At 47.8% G+C, this 19,325-nt stretch overlaps 1 pseudogene across 1 annotated transcript; it reads left to right on the top strand.

Annotated features, from left to right (window-relative positions):
- Positions 1 to 5,351: 5,351 nt before the first annotated feature.
- LOC309654831 (G/T mismatch-specific thymine DNA glycosylase pseudogene) lies at positions 5,352 to 6,776 on the top strand (annotated as a pseudogene). Its single transcript has one exon. The product of its transcript is annotated as a G/T mismatch-specific thymine DNA glycosylase pseudogene (transcript).
- Positions 6,777 to 19,325: the final 12,549 nt, after the last annotated feature.

Below are 19,325 nucleotides of genomic sequence, written 5' to 3'. Positions count from 1 at the left end.
CCCCTGGGAAGACTTACCTAAACTCTGACCCCTCCTAGGGGAACTGAATTCCACAGCCATCGAATCCATAATTTAACCAAATGAGGCGCTTGTGTGGCTCCAGAAGGAAAGGGAAGTATCGGGGGAGTGGGCCTTCCTAAAACCAGTGAAATCATACTGTTCTGTGGTCTACCTTCCCGGAGAACGGCCTGCTTCTCTCCCTTCTGTACCCCAGAGCACCTAGACTGGAACAAGTGCCCAGCAAAGCTTGTGAAATAGTGCAGAATGTAATTTGTTTCTCCCTTCCACATACTGACGTGTACATGGATGCAGGAACTTGCTTTAAGCTCAGACATATTTATCCCACTGGAAAATTTGGATCTGAGACTAAGAGTTCCATCTGGGCTTAAGTGGAGGAGACATAAGTTTGGGAGCTGAAGGGTGGCCGTGGGACTGAGGATCATAGCCAGGCTGCAGGGAGGAGAAGGAAGCAGCAGCACTCAGGAGAAGCTGTGGTTCCCGTCTTTCTGGGGCCCGCCCTATCTCAGATCCCACAAGGCCCTCACATCCTTGTGGTCCTTTCTTACCCAAGCAAGTTCAGGTATCTGTACCTGCACCCCACCAAGAGTTCCCCACCCCAAAGCACCCTGGTATATACTGGCCTGGAACAGCCAGAGGAGCCCCAGCACCCAGGTGGAAAGGCATCTTACAGACCAGCCAAGGCAGTGGTTCCAATGGAGCCACAGGAACACCCAACTCCAGGGATATTCCCACAGAATTGGGGGCTGGTAGATGGTTTTATTACACAAACAGTGCAGAAGCCCAGCGTGTGAGAGAGACAATGAATACATTACACCTGTACGTACTGTTATGTTTAATGTTTACATTCATGTTTATCAAGCTAGATAGTACATAAACACAGTTTTAAAACCAAACAAATACAAAGGGATATAGAATAAAATGTAGGCTTCCCTCACAACCCTGTTCTCCAGCCTTCTGATTTCCTTCCCCACAATCCGCCAGCAACCAGTTTTTCAGATACCCTTCCAGAGATTAAAAAAAATAGTTTTATATACATATCTTTTCTCTTTCACAAGTGGCAGTAAAATATACTGTTCTGTAGCTTCCTTTTCATACTAATATTGTCTTGGAGATTGTTCCAGCTCAAAATGTGTAACAACAGCCCCATAGTATTCCATTGCCTGAATGTGTACTTTTTTTTTTTTTAAGTTATACAAAATCATCACAGCCAAAAGGAGGCTAACGAGACATGATGACTTGATGTCCCATGATCTTCTGGGACAGAAAAAAGATATAAAGTGAAAACAAAGGACATATGAATAAAGCACAGACTTTAGCTATTAAAGTATCAATCTTGGTTCATTAACAAGTTTACCATACTAGGGAGTTCCCTGGTGGCCTAGTGGTTAGGATTCCGGGCTTTTAATGCCAGGCAGGGTTCAATCCCTAGTCGGGGAACTGAGATCCCACAAGCCGTGCAGCGCAGCAACAAATCAAAACAAAACAAAAAAGGTACACCATACTAATGTCAGATGTTGATAATGGGGGCATTTGGGTGTGGGGTTTATGAGAGCTCTGTACAATCTTCACAACTCTTCTGCACGTTTAAACCTGTTCTAAAAATGTTTATTTTAAAGTAATTTTAAAACATACAGATGTTGAGATTAACAAAGTATCACTTCATGCAAAAGCCTTACTGACTGCCTAATAGTGCTGGGTCATTATGTAGGTTCCTTAGTCAAACGAGGGAAGTAAAAGTACTTCCCTGAGGGAATATGTGAATTGTTTTACATTTTCAAAGGGTTGTTTGAGATGAAAATGGTGGAACCACTGGCCTAGTCCCACCCTGTCAGTTTACCAGGGGGCAACGGAGGCTAGAAAAGGTATGACTCGTGCCCGGTCACAGACTATCACCTCAGGTTCTTCCAAGCCCCACGCAGGCACCGGGCTGGTTGGCACTCGCTGCCCACACTGGGCGAGTACCTCCCGGGTCTGCTGGGTCAGCAGTGGGTAAGACGTCCAGCCGTGTCCTCCCTCCTGGGAGGTAATTTCATTTTAACAGGCTGACATACAAGCTGAAGGAAAGACGTTCTAACGATGGATGTCAGGCACTGGTTAGCAGGGGAAGCCTCTTAGGACCCTTGCCATCCCTCCCCTTGATGCCTCCTAGGAAGGCGGACTGGGCGCGGGCTCACAGGACCCCCACGACCCCAGCGCTGCCTCCCGCGTCGGCGGCCTTCCCAGGGCTATCCGCGCCTTCACCACTAGAGGGAGCCGCGAGCGGCCCCACGGCGCCCGGCCGTTACTCCCAGGCCCGGCCCTTCACCGCAGATCAGGCTTCTCCAGGCGAGGCTCCGGCAAGCCCGGGCCCCTTCCAGTCCTCAGGCCTCAAGCCCGCTGCCCTCTGCCGCCCCGACCTCGTGCAGGTGCCCAGCACCCTGAACTTCACCGAGGGGCCCATGCTCAGCCCCCCTACCCAACCCTCTGAAAACCCTCGTGTGCTTCGGCTCCCATTTTATAAATTAGGACCCAAAGAGGGTAACAGTCATGCCCAGGGTGACACAGCTAACGTTTGGCAGAACGAGATGCCCAGGGGGCCTGGTTCTGACCTCCTTGCCTCAGGGGTTCTCCCTCAAAGGGTCTCAAACCCCCTCACTGTAGCCTTCTATCCAGGTGGGAAAACCGAGGCACAGGGCAGTGCTAGGTAGGGTATATACACTGTGTGGGGGTGGCCCAGTCTGTCAAGGGTAGGCAGGAGGCTACACTGGGAGGCCAGCCCCTTGACAGACGAGCACAGCAGGAGAGCCTGGGCGGGGGGGCAGAGGGTGCCAGCCTGCCCCGGGGGGGAGTGGGGGGGCAGATGCTGGTGACTCTCTCCTGTGGATGGGTGACAGCTGCAGCCTCGGGTGGGAGGCCAGAGACCCCACACGCTAAGAACTTTCACTCACTGCCTGAGGGCTAATCCCATTACTCTCCTGGACCCTCTGGGACCACCCTCCCTAATCCCCTGCCTCCCTCTGGGAACGGTCCAAGGCCCTACCATGGGCCCCTGCCAACCTCAGTCTCCTGCAGACCTCACCCCCTCAGGCCCTATCAGCCGCCTGTGCCCACCCATGCCCTATTCCTGTGGAGGTCCGACCTCCTCCACCTGCCTCCCCTGCCAGCCTTGCCCCTGTCTGCCTGTCCCTAAGCCGCCTTCCCAAAATGGCCTCCAGCTGGGCTCCAGGTTTTGTGAGCCTCCTTTCCCTTCCTAAGCAGGCTTCTGTTTTAGTTTCTGTTGAAGGAATCATCAGGTGAGAGCTTGGGTCCACAGTGTTTTCATCTGTAAGATGGTGTTGATCTGATGATACGGTGAGATGCCATTTAATAAGTGTTTAGTGCAGCACCTGGCACGAGGGAAGCCCCCAAGGTGTCAGTTGCTGATGTAATTACCAGCAGTGGGACGGATATGTCAGCTATGCAAGGGGAGTGGATGTATTCTGTTACCAGAAGGCAGCTCCATGGCCTGGGGGCAGATGTTAGAGGGAGGTAGATACGACTCAGGTACTCTGTCCTCACACTAGTGATAGGAGCCACTGTGTACACTGGGTATTGGGCTCTTCCTGTATGCTAGGTTAAGCCTCTCCATCCCCTCATGAGGTAGGTACTATCCATACCCCCATTTTGCAGGTTGGAAACTAAAGTTAAGAGACAGCTGGGAATTCCCTGGCGGTCCAGTGGTTAGGTCTCTGAACTTTCACTGCTGAGGTAACGGGTTTGATCCCTGGTCGGAGAACTAAGATCCCATAAGCCGTGTGGGACAGCCAAAAAAAACCCCAAAAAACAAAAGGCATCTATGAAGTGGTGGAGCTGGAATCAAACACAGCTCTGACTCCAGAATTCTTTGCGGTATTCTACTGCTTTTCATGATCCACTTCAATGAGAGATGATGTTTGAGAGCTGCCCACCCCCCAAAAGGTAATGGGCTTCCCATTTGCCAGAAGCATTCAAGGCGATGCTAAGGGACAACCAGTCAGGAACCCTGAGGTTCCATTACAGGCCCCAATCCCCGCAATGTCCCCAGCCTCCTGTTTCCAGGGCAGGCCAGGCCAGGTCACTGTCCCCTCCCCAGCCTGGGCACAGGAGGGGCCCCCTTTGGCCCTCAGCCTCCCTCTCTCCTACCTTCTGCTGCTCCTCATTTACATAAATTATCTCTCCCCAATTATCCATCCAGCTGTCCCAACTGTGATCTGTGAATGAATTAAAAACGGGATATAATTTAATAATGGCTGATTAGAAGGAGATTAGTTGTTATATAAAAAGGAAAAGCCAAGAGCCAGCTAGTTGCCCTTAATCTGAGCCAATACCATCGTTATTCAGGAAAGGCTACCCTGGCCATCATCAGGCAAGGCAGGCATGAGGATGAGGGTTAGGGGAGAGCCCAGGTGGGGCCAGACCACCCCAGAGAGATCAGGGCACTGGGAGCTGGGAATTTGAGTCGCAGGCAACTCCTGTTACTTCCCTGGGCCTTGCTCCGTCCTTCTAAGTGGGTTGGGTAGTTTCTGGGGCCCCTTCTTGCTCTAAAGTCTAGACGCCCTGAAAGCAAACCACTGGGCTTTCCCAAGGCAGCCACTGCCTCCACAATAGAGCCTGCCCAGCCCCTGCTGGTGTAAGAACTGGGGGTTCAAGAGTCTGGTGCCTCCTAGGAACACACAGCAGCTGGGGATGCAGACCTCCCCAGAAGGGGACCTGGCTGTCTGGGGTAAGTGGTAGAGAAGGGACTGGGGTTGGTTGCACCAGGAAGGCTCCATGGAGGAGAGACTGGCTGAAACAAAGAGTGTGTGAGTGCCCAGCAGGATCTCTGGGCCCCCTTGCCCTCAGGTGAATGACTGGATGTAGTGGCAAGGACATGTCTCTGAGATTCACAGTCATCCATCCGTTCAGCCTCAGCTCATGTGCACCTCCTCCAGGAAGCCTGCCCTGATCTCCCCAGCTTTGGGGTCTCCCGAGTGCTCCCATATTTGTCCACCTGCTTATGGTGTCCATCTGCTTATGGGGCATTTATGTTCCTGTTTGTGAGTTCCTCAAGGGCAGGGACCAGCTTTTTATCTTTACGCCACCAGTGCCAGGTACACAGTTTTTGCTCAACAACATCATTGAATAAATAAAGATACCTCCTCCAGAAAGCCGTCTGTGATTGCCCTAGTGTGGGTTCTGTGCTCCCAAGGTACACTGTGATTATGCCTTTAAAAATAAGGTAAGTCGGGCTCAGGACAGACAGAAGCTCCGGGAGGAGGGTGGGTCTGGCCTGGGGGGCGGGTTGGGGGGGGGGGGGACTAGAAACTTGGGGGAGGAGCTTGAGCGCCAGCCGCTGTCCCAGTTCTGCCAGCAATCGAGTGTAAGTGTCTGGTTATTACCCTACCACAATACGAGCGTGGGCCGCGGTACTGGAGAGGCCAGTGGCTCACTTGCCCGGCAGGAGTACTTGCGCGTGCTATCGGCAGCAGGGAATGGAAGCGGAGGACGCAGGCAGCTATTCCCTCCAGCAAGCGCAAGCTTTTTATACGTTTCCATTCCAACAAAAGATGACTGAAGTTCCTAATATGGCAGTTATGAATGAACAAGAAATGCCAGCAGAAGTTCCAGCCCCAGCTCCTGCTCAGGAACCCACACAAGAGACTCCAAAAGGAAGGAAAGGAAAACCCAGAACAACAGAACCAAAAACACCAGTGGAACCCAAAAAACCTGCTGAGGCCAAAAAATCTGGCAAGTCCACAAAATCAAAAGAAAAGCAAGAAAAAAATTACAGACACGTTTAAAGTGAAAAGTAGACCGGTTCAATAGTGTTTCAGAAGCTGAACTTTTGACCAAGACTCTACCGGACATTTTGACCTTCAATCTGGACATTGTGATTATTGGCATAAACCCAGGACTAATGGCTGCTTACAAAGGGCATCATTCCCCTGGACCTGGAAACCATTTTTGGAAGTGTCTGTTTATATCAGGGCTGCGTGAGGTCCAACTGAATCCCATGGATGATCATACTTCACCAGGGAAATAGGGTATTGGATTTACCAATATGGTGGAAAGGATAACACCAGGCAGCAAGGATCTTTCCGGTGAAGAATTTTGTGAAGGAGGACGTATTCTAGTGCAGAAATTACAGAAATATCAGCCACGAATAACAGTGTTTAATGGAAACTGTATTTATGAAATTTTTAGTAAGGAAGTTTTTGGAGTAAAAGTTAAGAACTTAGAATTTGGACTTCAACTGCATAAGATCCCAGACACAGAAACTCTCTGCTATGTTATGCCATCATCCTGTGCAAGATGTGCTCAGTTTCCTCGAGCCCAGGACAAAGTTCATTACTACATTAAGCTGAAGGACTTAAGAGATCAGTTGAAAGGCATTGAACGAAACACAGACATTCAAGAGGTGCAAGATACATTTGACCTGCGGCTAGCCCAAGAGGATGCGAAGAAGATGGCTGTGAAGGAAGAAAAATATGATCTGGGTTATGAAGCAGCGTGCGGTGGTGCTTATAGTGAAAATCCGTGCAGTAGTGAACCTTGCAGCTTCTCTTCAAATGGGCTGACAGCTGACAGTGGAGAATCAACTTTCAGTGACATTCCAAATGGGCAGTGGATGACCCAGTCATTTACAGACCAGATTCCTTCCTTTAATAATCACTGTGCGATGCAAGAACAGGAAGAAGGAAACCATGCTTAAGAATGGTGTTTCTCAGCCCTGCTTAAATGCTGCAGTTTTAATGCAGTTGTCAAGAACTGGCCCTCGGTTTCTTTTTTTTATAATTTTTTTTTTAATAAGCCCTCGGTTTCTTAACTGAAGTATTTTATACATATTTTACTCTGGTGATGTAATCATGGTACAGTAGAATCAACTGTACAGACCTAAGTAGTTTGGAAGGAGAAAGTAGAGTTTTTTGTGTATGAGTTTTTGTATTGGAATTAATCATCATTCCAGCTTTTTATAAACTATCTTTCATTTATGAAGAAATTGATTTTCTTTTGGGAGTCACTTTTAACCTGTAATTTAAAAATGCAAGAGTCTGCATATTTACACTTGATTATTAACTGTGCATAAACTTAGATGCATCGTTATCCCTTTCATACGTTAAGAAGGGCATGCTATTGATAAGATTCCCACTGGTAAAGAGGCAAATGTGCTGATTTTCATCTGTGAGGTTAACCCTCAGTGGAGTCTCATTTGGTAGTTTTTAGTGGTGTTTGATGGGCTTCCTTAGTTGTATTCACACTCAGACCTCCTTGCTTTACCAGTGGTGAGCGTCTGTGAGAGTTGCTTGGTAGTAGAATTGGAGAGTATGGCCTTGCAGCAGCAAGGCTAACCCGGCCTCACCTTTCAGGGCCATGAGCCCTGGCTTTGGCCCTCTCACCCCCACGTGCTGGTCCTCTAGTAGGCAGAAACTATTCTGCTGGGATGGTAAGTTCCAGAGAGTGCAGAAGACCTTTTAAATTTTGCTACTTCATCTGTGTTTTACTTGAGAGACATACATTTGATAGGGAAGGAACTGAATTTCTCTCTCAGTATATATCACCATTCAAATTTTATCCTCCTTGGCTTTAAGCATGTAACATGGAAATGATGAGAAATGAACTTTCAGGTTGAGTAACAAGATGCTGGAGGTGTTTGATAATCTTATTTAAACTGGTGCTTTATATACATGAGATGTACTAAAATAAATAATACAGGATTTTTCTTGCTAGGTAAATCGAATAAGCCAGTAATTTAAAAAAATTCTTTCTCTTCATCATTGCTATTTGTTACTGTGGACTAAGTGAACCTCGTGGCCAGGTTACTTTGAAGTAATGTATCTTTGTGATTTTCTAATGCATTTTCCATGGTGCTACAAATAGTCCAGACTACCAGGCCTGGTGGATATCAAAGCTGGGTATTTAGAAAAGCCAGTTGCATTTACTTCTTTTTTTTTGAATTTTTTCTTTTTTTAATTGACAAATGTCCAGGACCTTTAATTTTTTCATGAAGTATGTATTATAGTTGTTACCAAATTACAAGGGTTTTGTGCCTAAATAAAAGCATCAATTTTGGAACAGTTTTGCCTCAATCATTATACATGAATCCAAGTATGTTCTATACAACTTGAAAAGTAAACAATTACTAAAACATATTGATAACATTTAATCACCACATAATTAATCAGACTTCTCTTGCATTTACTTCTGATCACCTCTGAATATTCTGATTTTATACCTACCTAGGGAGCATGCTGTTTCTTGATATGAAAATATTTATGAGGTTTTGTTTTTTTTCTAAAAGGTCATATAGCCTGTTGTTTTTGTAATAAGAGATACAAATTATTGTTGTGAATCTTAACATGCTTTTTTAGCTGTAGCTATGATGGATTTTATTTTTCCTTTAGTCTAGGTAAAGCTGTGCAAAAGTCATTCATGTTATTTAAATCACATTCTGTACTGCTGTTTACATGGATGTTTTGTGCAGGTGCTTTGAAGTGCCTTGCATCAGGGATTAGGAACAATTTAATTATTTTTTCATAGGACTGTGTAAAGCATGTAACTAGGTATTGCTTTAGTTCTTAACGATTATAGCCTTACATAGATTTTTTTTTTTTGAGTGGAGAAAATACCCTTTAAATTATGATGGACACTCACTAGAGAATGGGTTTGAAGATTTTTTTCAAGCATACAATAATGGTGTTTTTCATTAAATATGACAGATGAATAGTAAATGTTGATATACCCTATACACAACAATATGAGACATTTTCATTAAATAATATTTTGAAAGTTTTTAAATTCATTTGAAACTCTGATGGTTTTTACAATAAAAAATATTGAAGATGAAAAAAAAATAAGGTAAGTCACAGGATTTCCCTAGTGGCCTAGTGGTTAGGATTCTGGGCTTTCACTACCGTGGCCCGGGTTCAATCCCTGGTCAGGGAACTGAGATTCCGCAAGCAACACATAAATAAATAGATAGATAGATAAATAAATAAATAAATAAGGCAAGCCACTTATGGAGAAGTAATATACATAGACAAATAGTTATAGATTAAAATGGATGGATAGACAGAGAGCTCGGAGTCAGACTGCCTGTATATGAACCCCAGGTCCACTACTTCTGACCGCACGACCTTGGGTTCTCCCCAAGGTCTCTTGTACTGTGCCTCAGTTTCCTCGTCTACACAATGGATGTATTTAATATTTCCTACCTCAAAGGGTTTTTTGTTTTTTTTTAAATTGGTCACGCCATGAGGCATGTGAGATCTTAGTTTCCCGACCAGAGATCGAACCCGCGCCCCCTGCATTGGAAGCACGGAGTCTTAACCACTGGACTGCCAGGGAAGTCCCCCTCATAGGGTTTTTATGAGGATGACATGGGTGAATAGAGAAAAGCACTTACAACTGTGCAGGGTACATAGTGAGCAATTAGTAAGCACTTGTGGGTGTTGCAGTGCATGTCACACTGTTTGGTTTTCTTGCCAGTGGTGGGGTCTCTGAAAACAGGACTGGACTTCTCGTCTCTGTTGATGGGGTTGGATGGACAGACAGGCCTGCACGGGGCTATCTCAGCAGTCCTGGCTGCTGCTTTCACACTGAAAGTTCCAAGGGGGCACACGTTGGGCGGGACCAGCACATTTCTCCCACCATGAATGGAGGATCTGCTCAGTGTCAGACCCAGAGTCCCAGCCCTTCCCAAAGAGGCTCACAGCTTTGCGGGGAGCAACACACCCATGAAAGGGGTCTGACCTCATGGTTCAGGTCTGGGCCATGTGTCCCACGTGGTCAACTTCAGAGGATGTCTGCCAGGCCTGAGCTTGCATGAAGGGGCCAAGCCCCTGGAGGAAACAGGCATGCTGACCAGGGAGGGAAAGCTGAAGAGTCCTCTGCAGCAGCTGACTTATGGACATCAAGGAGCAGACGACAAAGGGAGCACGGTCTGCAGTGCCAGAGGCTGGGAACGGATGGGGTAGATGCCAGAAAAGGTTGATTTCCTCAGAACATAAGGAGGCGTAAGGTGTATGCACAGTAAGTGTTTGCTGAATGGCTAACTGAGCTGCTCCAGAAATTTTCAAACATTCCCAGTTATGAACGTTTTGATTCCTTATGTGTGGGGAGGGGCCTGGGAATCTGTATATTTGACAAGACCTTAGGTAAGTCTCATGAACAGGCGGTTTCCACTGCCATTCCATCCTCCAGGCCTGGGAGCTGCAGTGCCCTCCGAGAACAGGGCTGACTGTGACCTCACCTTGCCCAGCACCCTCTGACATCCCATCGAGCCCCTACTCCACGCATCCCCAGCCCAGGACAACCTCCCTGGTGGAGCCCAAAGCATATCCGTCCATACTGCAGCAGGAGGCCTCCCAGGCCAGCCTGGGCTGTGGGATAATTTGATATTCAAATCCTGGCAAAGACCTGCTTCAAATTGCTGCAAATTAAGCTGATTTTGTCCCTCCGAATGAGGGATTTGCTCCTGTGGATCAACCCTTCCGAGGACTTGATGAGGTCAGGATTAGAGCCGGAGGGCCGGAGAGAAAAGCCTGAGGTGGGAGGCTGGAGGGCTGGTTGTTGGTGGGAGGGCGAGCCCGACCTCTGTGTGTCTCTCCCCAGCCCCGGAGTTTAGGGAAGTTCCCCAGAGTCTCAAAACTCAGCTCTTCACAGTGATGCGGGGCCGCTGGACCCCTGAGGGGCCAGCCTTGCCGCCCCTGGCCCCATCCTCAGGAGACCCCAGCCCTGTAAAATTCCCAAAGTGGACCACATCTCATCTTTCCAAGCATCTGAGAGCCAGGGCCCAACTGATCGCCCCCATTACACTGATGAGGAAACGGAGGCGCCAAGAGGTGAGATGAGGCTCTTCTGACCAAAGACAACCTGGACTCAACCTCTGCCACCAACTTGCTGTGTGACCTTGAGCAAAGGGCCTCCATGAGCCTCCTCGTAAGGATTACTGACAATGCATGCACAGCGCCAGACACATGGCAAGCACGCCATTAAGCATCGGCCAAGGTTACTGCCCACACAGCAAGCACCGGCCAAGGCCCTGAAGCTAGGAAGCGGCAGAACAGGGATTAGGACCCGGGCCTCTCCGGCATGACTCAGAATCATCCCCTGCCTTCTCCTGGAGGCCTGTGCCTGCTCCTGACGCTACCCCTCCTGACGGCGCCCCTCCCTGGCAGAACCTCATTTCCATCTGTTTTATCAAGGCCTGTACTGTATATTGCAGCCATTTCGAATTGCACCATTAAAGATTTTTTGCTGGAGACGTTAAAATTAAAAAGATCTATGTGCAAAGAGTCACAACGAATTTAATCAACTTGATTTAATAGAAAACAGCAAATGGAATTTATGATGCTCCAAAAGACAAGGGAATTTTTTTTTCAACAAAAAATAATAAAAAGCACTTTCTGGAAAACAGAAAGTGGAGTGGGACGGGGGTGGCTCCCCATCTGAGAGTTTATCAGAACCTAATCCGCGGCCAACAACCCCGGTCGGGGCGGTTTGCCCGCTAATCCCAGCTGCCATTAAAATATTAAAGATAAATCTAATCGTCTCTTTATCCAAAATAAGCGACTTTTGTGGGGGAGAAAACATATAACCCTTTGGGAGGAGAATTAGTCCTAATGCATCAAATGGAATTCGGTCCAGGCTGGGGCGAAATAGGGTTTAGAGTCAAATGAGATGGTAATAGAAATAAAACCCAGAATAACAAATTAAAAACCCTCATTTACACGAATTAAAAGGGCGCACAAAAGGGCTGGAAGCCCAGGCCTACACTCCTCATCCCCAGGCCCACTCCCCCCTCCCCTGGTCCCGCCTGCCCAGCTCTTCACCCTCTCACCAGCCCCCAGGAGAGGAGCCACTGCCTGACCTCATCCTCTCAACTTGTGCCCCGCAGCTTCCTGCGGACTCCCCAGCTTCCCACTCCGAGCCCCAGTCCAGGCTGGGTTCCTGAAGGCTGACTGAGCCTTTAGGCATCTTTCCACATCCCTGGGGTGGGCTCTGGGGTCAGACAGAACTGGGCTCCTGTCCCAGGGCCGCCCCTCACTATGTGAGGTCTTGGTTTAATTTCTTAAACTCCCCAGGCCGCTGCTAAATTCACGGGAAAATGCGGATAATACTAGTCTCCACCCTTATGCAGCCTCTCTCCACGGCCTTGACCTCATTGCTGCCTGCCACCCTAGCTCCCCTGGATTCAACAAGATGACATCAGGACAGACCCAGGCAGCTTGGCCACTAAGGGACCCTGGGGAGGTCAGACCTGTGCGCCTGGAAGGCAGGCGAGCTCAGCAATGGGTCAGCCTGGAAGGCAGGGGGGCGGCCAGCAGCCATTTTAAGGAACTAGGTTGGGTCACCCCTAAGTTGTCACTCGAGAGGCCTGAGGCCACTCCAGATCTTCAGGCTTCTCACTAAGCAGCCCTGTGTCCCCTGAGGTTGCCTCAGGGCTGATCTGTGGCTCCTCCTTCATGTGGGATTTCGGGGGCTCTGACACATACCTCCCCCAACCCGGGAAACCCTCACCTTCGGGTCCAGGTCTGAATTCCCCACATTAAAAATCACACTCTCTGCCTTAATAGCAGGATGCTTAGCAAAGGAGACACACTCAAATAACAAAAAAAGAAAACAGAAAAAAGGAGACACACTCCCCTCCAGAGGATTCAAGGGCCCCTCCCTGAGCCATCACAAAGTTGACGGGTACAGACCAGTATGACAAACCCGCTCCTGTCTGGACAGTAGGCAGGAGAGGGTGAGGAGGGGCTCTCATGCCTGAGGCACCCCCTACACACACACATAGGAGGGCAGGAATACACCTCTGACCTCCCCCAGCCTTCTTAACAAATCCACTTGAACGGGAAATTCATGCTGACAGCATTTTATTATGGGATATTAAGTGGAATTGGATTGCGGGGCTAAAGCTTTCCCTGGCTGACTTTCTGTGTTCTGTTGGCCTCCTCCCCTCTGCACCCACCAGAGTCCCTCCTCCCTCTAGGGAGTGCTGGGAAGGGGTCTCTCCTCTTACCTTCTTCAACACCTACCTGACCCCCACCTTTGGACTATGCCAAGTGGTAATTCTGGGAAATTGGGCTGGGCTGGAAGACATCTCTGGCCACGTGGGAGTGGGTGACCTTCCCCCCAGGATGACTGACTGGAAACGTGAGGAGATGCTGGGTGGGATGGGGTTTTCCCAGAGAGGCGTCCTAAGCCTGAGGTTTGATGGGCAAGTGTTGAGGGAAGGTGGTCACAGGTAAAGGAGCTGGGGCGGCCCGTTGCTGCAAGCTACCTTAGCACGTGGGGAAGGGGCTTGATTCCCAGAATAACACACAGTTCTGGGTTAGCAAATAGTTAGCACAATTATACAAGGTTGTTGTAAGGATTAACAGGAAATATAACATTTGTGAGTGCCTACCATGTACCAGGCACCGTGGCAAGGGTTTTACATACATTCTCTCACTTAATCCTCACACCCCCATAATGTGGATTCTTTAATTATCCCCATTTTACAAAAGAGGAAACTGAGGCTCCCAGAGGTCAAGTAAATGCCAGGGTCTGATCCCAGCCATCTGACTCCAGAACTGTGCTCTTAGCCACTGCACCATAATAGCTCATATCAGGTGCTATACTAGCCACTTATGATAAAATGGTCAAGGTGTGAGCTTTGGTGCCAGATGGCTGGCCAGGTAGTGCGTGGGTTTGTCCACAATTCTTCCCTCCCTCTCTACCCTTGTCGTGCCTTCCCCGGTGGGGGAAGTTTATTGCCCCACTTCATTGCCTTTGGTCTTTTCTATGTGACCAGCTTCAGCTGATGGGATATGAGCAGGTATGACCCAAGCAGAGGCTTTAAATGGGTTTGTGTGGTTTGGCTGCCTCTGCTAGAAGAGCATGCCTTTGGTAGCCACAGTCCCAGAATGAGAGGTATGAGGCAGACCCAGAAGCAACCCACAGGTCACAACCAAGCCTAGCTGTGCCTGGGCCCTGGGAACCAGAGCGAGAGATAAACCGCCTGAGATGTGGACATTGTTGTTACACCTTATTTGTAGAAGCCGTGGAGTTGCCCTGCTCAGACACCCCTTCAGGAGAGAACTAGCTGTTCAGGTGCAAGAGTGCAGTTAGCAGACGGCCTCCAGCTGCAGCCTCTTCCAGATCCACTGCAGTGCTGTTTGATTTTTTTCCCAGCTTTACTGAGATATAATTGACAGATAACATTGTGTAAGTTTAAGGTGTATAGCATGTTGATTTGATACATTTATAATCTGCAAAATGATTACCACCATAGTATTAGTTATCACCTCCATCCCATCACATAGTTATCATTTCTTTTTTGTGATGAGAATATTTGAGATCTACTCTCTTAGTAACATTAAAGTATATGATCCAGAATTACTAGTTATAATCACTCACCCCAGTGTTTGAGTGACTGGGCATGGTGAGGGTCCTAGGGCCTGGCCATTTCTGCCCAACTCAAGGCTTCTTTAGTGGGCAGCCTTTGCTCCGGAGCTCCCCATTAGATTGGCTGAGACTTTGTCAGAGCTGCATTGTGGTTTGAGGCTCTCCCTGTCCCATCCTGCTCCCCCTCCCCTTTACCTTTCACAGGGTTACCCCCACTCCCCCCCCAATAAACCACTTGCATTCCTAACCCTGTCTCATCATCTGCTTTCTTGAGTACTTGAACTGACACAGCCTTATTGCCACAAAACCTGCCTATGCAATTCACTAGCTGCCTGACTGTAACCATACAATGACTCAGTTTCCTCATCTGTAAAGAGAAGATAACAGAAACACCCATCTCATAGGTTTTTTGTTAGTATTGAGTAAGATAATCCATGTACAGTGCTGAGCACTCGATAAATGTTAACTGAGATTGCCAGAGGTAGTTGTAAATCTCAATAAATAAATGCTAGCTATATATGAATGATATATGATAAAATATCAAGTCAACAGATATAAATCTAGGGCAGATCTTAAAAGACTGAAGTGTGAGACGGGTGGGCAGATGAGCTGCAATTGTGGACAAGTATAAAGCAGAAAAAAATAACGAAAGCTTGCAAATGAGATGGTCGATATATTCTGAGCCATCATTTGTAACCAGAAAAAAGATTTCCAGACTTCTATATGATCTTTCACCTTCTAAATACTTTCATGCATATTTTCCTCCAAGAGGTCTCCAAGAAAGCCAGGAATGGCATCACCATCTCCGTTTTACAGGTAAAGGGACTGAGGCACAGAGATGCTAAAAGACTCACCCCACAGCACACAAGTAAGTATTGGAGGCAGAAGCAAAACCATGTTTGTAGCTCTCCATGCGCAGAGAATACCGGGCATCATGGAAAAGCACCAAAACAAAAAACTAATGGGCTTCCCTGCAGCAAAGTCAAGTTGGTGCTCCCTAGACCACTACAAAAGCTATTCTAGGGGACACTGGAGAAGTTCTCTAGATAGCACAGAAAAGAAGAGAATCAAGTGAGCATCAAAGTCTATGAGGTTGGAGAGGAGAGACAGATCCAAGAGAGATTTCTAGCTGTCAGGACTTGGGGATAAGCCAGATCTCTGCCGTGATGGCAAGCCCTTCAATTTTCTCCCAGGTCAAAACATTTGATTTCAAATCCTTCTCCAAGGTATCAGTGAAGTGTCACTTATGGCCTCTAGTAACAGAGACCAGACACCAGTGGTTTAGACACTGGTGGGGGGAAAAAAATGGAAATATCTTTCTCTCTGTTAAAAAAAGCTCTTTGGGGCAGTCCAGGGCTGATATGGTGGTTCCTGGGTCTTCAGGCACCCAGAGTCCTAATCTTCACTCCACTTTCCTAATGTTGGCTTCCATCCTCAAGGTCACCTCATAGCCCAAAACAACTGCTGAAGCACTAGCCATCATGTCTGTGTTCCAGACAGGAAGCTGGAAGAAAGGCAGAAAGAGAAAAAAGGGTGTGTGCTAAATGTCTTAAGATTTCTGCTCATATTTCATTGGTTACAACTTTATCAAATTGACACTTTTAGCTGAAAAAGAGGTTGGGAAATGTAATCTTTTATCTATGGACATCACCACTCTGAATAAAATTAGAGTTCTGATACTAAGGCAGAGGAGAGAATAGAAATTGAGTAGGCAACCATCAGTCTCAGCTATGACCATAAACATAGATTTTACTAAGACATCTCTCTCCAAAGCCCTTCTCTTTATTACCCCATATTATTCATAGCTCAATGGCCCAAATTAGATTATTAAGGGAAATTAAGGTTCCCAGGTTAAATTGTGTTGGGGAGTAGAGTTAGGTACTATACCCACAACTTTAAAAATTTGGTTTCAGGGTTATAAACAACTCTGTCTGATTTGACCCAAAAAGGAATTTACTAGAACGATACTGAGTAACTCAAAGATTCTCCAGTCTCCAGAAGGTTGGGAAACTAGAATCAAGGCCCAAAAGCTTGTTACAGTACTGGTCTGGTGAAGAAGCCACTGCAGTTACTGTCCCCTTTACTGGATCCTAAGTGCTGGATCTCCCACTGCTGCCACCACTAACCCTGAGCAAGGAATTCTGCTGCTAATCTGTCACTCTGCAAGTTGGGCTTTGCTGCAGCCACACTGCTACCAGAGGAGGTTCTCCCAACAATTTCTGCTTCTTTGTGTCCTTGGCTCCCCATTCAAAGTCCAGGGTGGTTGCTTCTGATTGGTGGAGCCCAGGTCACATGCCATGTTCTAGCTGCAAGGGAAGCTGGGAAAGCAAGTGTCTGGCATTTCCAGTTTTGTTGCAGCATTGGGGCTCGGTCTTCCAAAGAGTCTTGAGACTCATAAGTTGGGAAATTCTCAACCTGATTCTCAAATAGGAATCAGGTTCAGATGATGGACAGCCCACAGAATAATAAATGACTATCATAGGACTTTGTAGATGTTCTTTCATGTAAACCACACAACAACTCATTTTATGCATGATAAAGCTGAAGCTCAGAGAAGTGAAGTAACTTGCCTAAGGTCATGCAACTAGTATGGACAAAGCTGCCCACCCCAGAGGGCCAATAAGTAAGGAATCAGGAAATTTGTGGGATCAGACCCTGGCGGTGCCTCTTTCCTTCCCTGACTGGATGCAGCATTGCCATGGTTCCCTTGCTCCCACCTGCCTCCTGGGTCTCTGGTAAAGCCACCCTCTAGGATGTAGGCCCATTGCCTCCCTTCTGTGATCCTCCTCCAGGTCCCCCGACTTTCTTCCCATTTACAGTAGCTTAATATTAATGGCTTCTGCAGGCAGCTCTACTGACCACCGGGACCTGCCTGGATCTGAGCCTCCCTACCGATTCTGATAAATAGATGGAGGCTGAACTTCTGAGCACAGGGAGATACCCTTGAGCCAGATCAGGATCCCATGGGAAAAGCTCTGGGCCTGATGAGAGGGCTGCTGGGACTCTAAGGATAACACAGAAGCAGCCATCAGAGAGACTTCTGGGCTCCAAGATCTCTGAGCTTTAAAAATCGCACTCTGCCTTAGGGATAGTGCTAGCTGCTTCCAATTTTTTTTTTTTTTTGTAGTAATCCCCAGTCCATCCTCTTCTCTCCCTCCCCACTGCCACCTTCAACTCCTAAATCAACCAATGCTGTCTCTGGCCTGGATCACATAGTCCACCTCTCGACTGGCCTCTTTGTTTCACAACTGCCGGCAGCTTCCCTTCACCCTGGGGATAACATCCAGTGTCCCACGAGGCCCTGCAGGCCTGGACCCCTGACGACTGGGTTCCCCTTAAAGGCTCGCCTGACCGTCAGCTCTCCCCTCTAGCCTCCCTTAACTCCTCGCTGTTCCTCAGAAATGTCTAGCTGGTTCTTCTCCACAACATGGACAGCTGCTGTCTCCCCAACCCTGCCACCTGCCCCAGCCCCCCACATGGCTGGCCTCTCACCACTCAAGTCTCTGCCCAAATGTTGACTCCCCAGAAACCCCTTCCTGTCTTGCATCAAAAAGAGGCCCCTCCTGCTGTCAGTCTAAAACCCCTCACCCTGCTGTGTTTTTCCTTAGCACTTTGGATTCTTAAATTATCCTGTTTGTTTACTTACTTTATTAACTGTCTCTCAAACTAGCATCTAAATTCCATGAAAGCAGGAGGCTTTGCTTTCTTTTACCCCACAGTATTCCCATTAAGAGTATCTGGCATACAGTAGGTGCTCAGTAAATACTTGTTGAAGGTTCTTGACTAAATTATCTTGCAACATTCCTGTGGGACAAAACAAAACAAACATCCTCTAAGGGCATCAGGGATGTGGTCACTGTGTCACTGGCTCTGGATTCAAAGTCCAGGGTGGTTGCTTCTGATTGGTGGAGCCCAGGACACATGACCATGTTCTAGCTGCAAGGGAGGCTGGGAAAGCATATGTCTGGCCTCTCCAGTTTCATTGCAGAATTGGGGCTCTGAGACCCATCACTTGAGACTGCAGGGAGACTGGACACAGCCCAGAGGCATGCAGCAAGCTGGTAGTGGAGCAAGTCCTCTAACACTTGCTGTTCTCCATTGTTCCACACTGCCCATAGGTGAACACTGGGGAAGAGACAAGGGCGATACATGTGGGATGTTTCTCTTTCCCCTTGAGCGGCTAAGGAATGGTTACTGCTGAGGGAGGGAGGGGACAGGGAGTTGTGGGCACCTGAAACCTGGTGGGTGGTGTTCTGCTGGGATAAGATTCTGAGCTGCAGATGGCACCTGGAACACCTACCTGGTGACAAGGTTTACAAGACTGGCTTGAAGGCAGTGCCAAGAGTCTATTCCTTCCTTCCCACTCCCTGGGGCCCTCCAAGAAAAGTCCAAAGGGTATAGATGATTCCTTGGAGAACTAGGAGAAGGAAACCAGCCCAGATGTTTGAGGTAAGGTGCTGTTAGTAGACTGAGGTTCTGGGGGTTCACCAGCCTTGACCTCAGTAGCCCTTCTCAATCCCTTCTGGTGTCCCTTACTTTTCTCTCTGCCATTCTCGGCAGAGCAGGATGGTAGCTCAAGCATTGCTGGGGCATCACTTGCCTCCCTATACCCAAGGTCCCTTCCTCTGTTTGAGGCTCTGGTTCCATCTTCAAGAAAACAAGAATGCAGTGGATTTGGACTGTGGTTGGCTCTTGGCAGCTGCATGTTCCTGGGGAGGTCACCTAGCCTCTCTGAGGTTGCTTCTTCATTTGAAAAATGATATACATCTTTCAGGATAGTTGGGAGGATTTGTTGAGACAGTGTGAGAAAGTCCAGAACTTAATAAATGTTCATTGTGTATAACTTAAATGTGAATCAAAATCACTCCTGTTTTTCTCCTAGCATCAGCTACTTACTGAACAGAGGAGATGGGCTATCTGTTCCAATGTCTGATGAGAGGAGG

Source organism: Balaenoptera physalus (genome assembly GCF_965194825.1).
Source record: "Balaenoptera physalus genome assembly, chromosome: 2".
In the NCBI taxonomy this organism is placed as follows: Eukaryota; Metazoa; Chordata; class Mammalia; order Artiodactyla; family Balaenopteridae; genus Balaenoptera; species Balaenoptera physalus.
This window is presented reverse-complemented; position numbering and strand designations above follow the sequence as displayed.